Below are 6,000 nucleotides of genomic sequence, written 5' to 3' on the forward strand. Positions count from 1 at the left end.
TGTAATGTGCTTACTGACGCCCTATTAGTCGATTCATATATCAGCTCTAAATCAACCCAAACACAAACACACACTGATTGCACAAAACCATACAACAGCCACAACAGTCCCATTAATGATTTATTCAAGCACATTTTTTTTTTTTTTAGGTCCACACACAATGTTTAATCATAATACATATCACAAAAGCAAAATATACACTTTTGCTTGCAGTACATTTAGGAATCTGAAGGTTTTACTATCTGGAATAAATGAGAGTTTATTGCATTTGCATTACTCAACAGAAGCCATGCCATGAGTTGTTGCCTTCGTAAAGCAGTGCTGTTGGACCCATGACTATTTACTGCCCCCACGTGGTATGACGTTGAAACTGCAGGTTCTGTGTTGCCTTCAAGAGGTACGTAAAAGCTAAAAATGACTATGAATTTGTAATACACTCAATGTTAAGATTACTATATAGAAATTTGCCAACTAAAACCCAAAAGCAATGAAAATAGTTACATAAGTGATCAAATGAAAACACATTATCAAGTCTGGAGTAAAATACAAGCAAGTGATTAATACAGAATAATTCTAACAAAGCAAAAAAAAAAGTACATGCTATTAACTCAAAAATAACACTAAAGCTATTCATTTGATTATATATAAGATATACCCAAATAATGTAACTTAACAAAAAGAAAGATATTACCTAGCTAAGTATTTTTTGGGGAAAATCTGCCTTTAATTGATAGGACAGTTGAGAGAAACAGGAAATGGGGAGGCAGAGAGAGAAGAGGGAATGACACGCAGCAAAGGGCCACCCCGGGAATCAAACCGGGGCCAGCTGCAGCAAGGGCTATAGCCTCTGCATATGGGGCGCTTGCTCAATTCCGTGAGCTATCAACGTCCCGATATACCCATATATCTTATAGATATGTATATGCGCTATACATTATACATTGTTATATAGGTGCATTAATATCAAGTTATCTCACTTTTGGATGTGTATGGGATACATTTTCTGAATGGTACACCCACCCTTTTGTCAAGTCAAGCATTTAATAGTCTAAGTACCAGAATACGCATCACATTATTATGATTATTTTTGTCATTACTGTTATTTAAATGAGAACAGTGTCTGCCATGTGATTGATCACGCTACATTGTGATTACCGGTACTGATGTTATCATTGCAAGATGCAAATTGTTCATCTACTCTGATGGACTGATCATGTCATTCTGCAGTCTTCAGTTTGTAAAAAAAACAAAAAACAATCTGCTAATATTATTACAAAAAGAAAGTGTGCTCATGAAGAGATTGTGAGAAATGAACAACATGTAAATAAAAATGCTTGACTCCCAGAAAATGTACCCCAGACACTGAATAACTAATTATATATAAATATATATGTCATATAGGATATTATTATTATTATTATTTAGTAGTATATATTATTATTATATTATAACTCATATCATTTATGTATGTGTTTCTTCATCTTGAGGTGACTCCGCGTCAGAGTTCTACAGAAAATAAAGTAAAAAGAAAAAAAAATCAATCAACAACAGCAACAACAAAAAAGAAAAAACACACAAAAAAATAAACTTAAGAGTGAATAGAAATCTTTCCACTTACTGGTGCTGCACACCTGCTGACCTGGCCTGGGTCAAAGCCGCTGTTGTTCACAAAAGCCTCGGCTCCACCTGCCATGTCAGGATCTTGGATGTTAGCTCTGGAGACAGAAACAACGAGGAATAGAGACGTGAAGCGAACAGCACAACAGCAGCAAAGCTCACATGTCAGACAAGTTCTGAAAGTTCACACTGGCCCTTCAGCTTTGGGATGCAGGCTGGGCAGAGCAGTTCATAAAGTTACTCCTGACAGCTGTCAACAGGCCAAATCAAACAAGGTATGAAGGAGACTGGAAATTGGAAAGTGACAGAGATTTCTCTTTTGGGACAGTTATGAGAGTAGAGTGACAGACAACCGGTCTCACCGCTCATTCGGCAGCAGCGACGACTCTGTCTCATGATCCTCCGCACCACAATCACCACGCACGCATCCACTGCACGCGTCTGTGACCCTGGAGAGGAATTCACAGCCATTATTATTATTATTACTGGCATGATGAGCAGAGAAAACCTTTCTTTTGTTTATCTCATTCTCTTCTTTTTCTGTTTTTTGTAATATTTGTATTACCTTTAATTTCAGTTTGACATTAATCTGTAATCATCATCTTAATTACTAAAGTAAGTATTAGTTTTGGTAATTGCTTCATCTTATTTTCATCTTGGCATCAAATCAGTGGTTTGCATCTCATGTTATTAGCTTGCATCACATATTATTACTGTTGTTTTTTTCCCACTTTATTTACTTCTCCTTATCATTTTGCAAACATCTGTAACAGAACCTGTGAGTTGCTGTAAAATAATTAGATTTGATGGAATGAATAATAAATAGTTCAAACTGAATCACACATACAATAGTGATTAAACTCTAAAAGGCAGAGATATAAACATGCAGGTCCACATGCTCAATTATTCTAAGTGTCATATATGTTACACAAAAATGTGTGAATTTAGAAATCTAGTGTATTTCAGGATATTATCCACTATAATTTAAACTGACTTACTTCACACAGTTGAAACCTCCTGGATCATCCTTCTTAACTCTGCAGATACAAAACACTTGTTTAATAGTAGCTAAGAATACAAATTGATAACAACGGTCCAGCCAGTACCAAAAGTCTTACCTTTTTATGGCTCTGCTATCATGGCCATTTGTGTCTCCACTGCAAAACAAATAGGAGTTAAGAATGGTGCTCAATGTTAAATGTCAAGTTAAAGTGACTAAATCATTCAAACTGAGCAGGATACAAGCAGAGGATGTAACAACTCTGGTTTTGACAAAACGCCATATGTTGTATGTGTGTGTAAAGATGTTTTACTGTTATAGCAGTCTAACCTGTGCACAACAGTAGCGCCATTTTGCACTAGATCATTTTCACCACTTCCTTGAGGATCATTGGCAGCAGGAACAACAACATAGCTACAGTGAAACAGAAAATGTATAATGTAATGTTATTAGAACTTTAGGGATCTTTTTTAAGGGTAACAGAGTTTACCATAAAAAAAATTGTATTGAAGTTATTTATTTCTCTGGAGCAGCTAAACTAAAAACTGTTTTACCACTGACCAACTTTTCCTTGTAAATATGGATGTTCACTGAAGATTCAATGAATTGTTACTCAATGGCTGAACTGCATTTCGAAGAAGAATATGATATATAATAATATAATATATAATAAAGTAATTCAAATTCGCATTTGTAATAATACTTGCCTAAGCTCTGTTGCCTCATTGGACTTCCTTTTTCTGCAGCAGGCCGTTTCGAGGAAAATCAGAACTGTAGCTGTTCTGTGTTGCTTCCTGACATTAAGAAACAAACACATCTTAATCCATGGGAGATTCTGTGACACACACACACATGTGTAAATCAAATTAACAGTTGATTGTTATTACACACAAAAGCACTCACATCATGTCCCTTCTCCAACAACGGTAACGGCAACAAAAGCCCACAAGGATTCCCAGGATTATCACAACAACACAACTTCCGACACCGACTGGATGACAAAAAAGCAGACACGTCATTGTCAAATATTCGTTCGAGTTATTTTACAGAAATGTTGTGAAGCACTGGAATAATAGCAGATAAACAGAATAAACTACCACTCACTCCATAGGGCGTATGGTGTTGATGCATCTGGCTCCTTTATTTCCTCTGGTAAGGCTAAAGAGGTGAGATATTTTGTACATTAACAGTATGTGATATAAATGTATGCATTTGGTCAGTGATGAGAGATCAGGTTCAGTAGTGAATTAATGATCTACAACATCTCATTGCCTTACCAGAAACAGTAAAAATCGTCCACTTCTCTTTCACATACTCAACCTTGAAAGGCGACAGCAAAGTTGTGAGTTTTACAACAGATATTGTTACATTTACAACACAACCAGTCAGTCTGAATATTATGGGATGTGTTCATAGAAATACTTAAATAACTCACAAAAGTCAAGCATTTTACTTCCAGGTCTCTGCAGTCAACTGTTGTGATTGAAGCGTTGTCGATGCTTTTTACCAAAGCAGGCAGCAAGTCAGGTTTCCCGTTTTTGAAGTTAGCAATCCGAGTCTGTTTGACAGTCAGATAAAGATATTCTTATTGCCCAGACATGAGCTGTAACAAAGAACATTATAGCACATACTTTCACTTTCCCCTCTCTCTTGGTGTAAAGGCTACGTACCTCGTTGAACTGCGCATTAACTTCTGCTCCATTAGGGCACTCGTGTAAAAACTTGAAGCCTTGCATAGTTTTGATGCCAGAGCAGGAAATGTTTCTGTAAACATATTCTGTGAAGTAATAGAATGACAAAGTGGAGCATTAGCTAAGTTTTTTGGCTCCAAACTAAGTAACAGGCTGACATTGCGACACACCACCCCACAAACCCGGAAATCAGGAAAAGTCTCAACAGGAGAGAGATATATGAGCTCAAAATGATCAGTCACTTACCTACAGCATCACAGAAATGTATTAACCAAAAAGCCAGTGTAAACCTTACAGCAGTCATTCTGATTTCAAGTGCGTAGGAAAATGTCTGATGAGGAAGTGGATTCGCTGCACAAAACCAGAAGAGGAGGAACTGAAAAACAGGAAGGGGGTGGACTTTGACGTACATGTATTTCCTGTGATGTGACGCTCCACTTACTTTCTCTGTCCACACATATTCAAACATTGAAGCCTCCTCTGTTTCTACTGTATACTACTATGTTGTCCCCCCGATCAAAAACAAACAAGGGAACACATTTCTAATAAGAAAATAATTGACTATGGCAGGATTGATGGTAAAATATTATACATATACCCTTCTATACAGGCTGTGATTGATACTATATAAGGTGTGCCAAGAAAACATTCCCCAAACACTACCACCACCAGCCTGGGCTGATGACACGAGGCAGGGTGGGTCCATGGATGTGTGTTGTTTGATACCAAATCCAGACTTTACCCTACTCTCAAACTCTAGAGACTGCTGTGTGTGTGAAAAAAACCCAGAGGAGGGGCGTTGTATAGCTCACTGGGTTGAGCAGGTGCCCCATATACAAAGGCTATAGTCCTCGCTGCAGCCATTGCCCCACTCAGTCTCCGCATTTCAATTAAAGGCATACAAGCCCCCCAAAATACTTTTTTTTTTTTTTTTTAAATCCCAGGATTACAGAAGTTTCAAAAATACACAATCTGGCCCATCAAAATCACACACAGGCATATTTACTTCACCTCATGGATGTTCATGCTCATTGAGGCCCCAATTGTTACAGTACACTCCAGCTTTGTTGGCCCCAAGGGGCATAACAACAGCTCACCACTGGCCCTCAAACACCCACACAAAGACACTAATAAAAACAGAAAAAGGTTTATTAAACACAAGTGTAAGGAAATCAAGAAAGAACATTAAACTAAAACAAACAACACCAAGCTGAGAGTCACACAAGCCCAGCAGCCCCCATGCACCGCCTCCCCCTCTGACGCTGGCTGCAGGGCTTTTAACTCCTCAATGGATCTCGTTTAGCAATTAGACTTAGAGAGACTTTATCGATCCCAGAGGAAATTCAAGATTCAATCAGGGCCTGGGTGTAGTATTGCGTGTGGGACACAAGGGGAGGCCCTCGTCCTGTGGGTCAGAGACTCACAGATCAACAGATAGCCATGGCTTTCAACATCACCATGAGGTTTTAATTTCATCCTCTGTAAATGAGAATAAAAAGGAGGAACAATGTGTGATATTGTTCAGCATACTCTCTCCACCCTCTATTCACAAAGAGAGATGTGTCAGACTAACACATCCTCCAGCCCACTAGGTATTCTGTATTGTGACAGGATGTTTCCACTGCTCAGGTGGATGAATTTGTATTTACCCATGTTCACATTTGTGTTGCGTAGCTTCTCCTGTTATCTTCA

The 6,000-nt window shown here is 38.1% G+C and overlaps 1 long non-coding RNA gene across 1 annotated transcript; it reads right to left on the minus strand.

The window, feature by feature from the left end:
• Positions 1-108: 108 nt before the first annotated feature.
• Positions 109-4,661, minus strand: LOC146982813 (uncharacterized). The gene is made up of 12 exons (XR_015036277.1): positions 4,555-4,661; positions 4,288-4,394; positions 4,053-4,175; positions 3,895-3,937; positions 3,722-3,766; positions 3,521-3,608; positions 2,948-3,411; positions 2,736-2,774; positions 2,616-2,654; positions 1,980-2,066; positions 1,619-1,715; positions 109-1,506 (listed from the first exon to the last, which is right to left on the minus strand). It is a non-coding gene; the product is annotated as an uncharacterized LOC146982813 (long non-coding RNA).
• Between the last annotated feature and the right edge of the window lie 1,339 nt (positions 4,662-6,000).

The sequence above is a fragment of the Trachurus japonicus genome, chromosome 8, assembly GCF_045865225.1.
Source record: "Trachurus japonicus isolate A0001 chromosome 8, Traja_1.0".
Taxonomy (NCBI): Eukaryota; Metazoa; Chordata; class Actinopteri; order Carangiformes; family Carangidae; genus Trachurus; species Trachurus japonicus.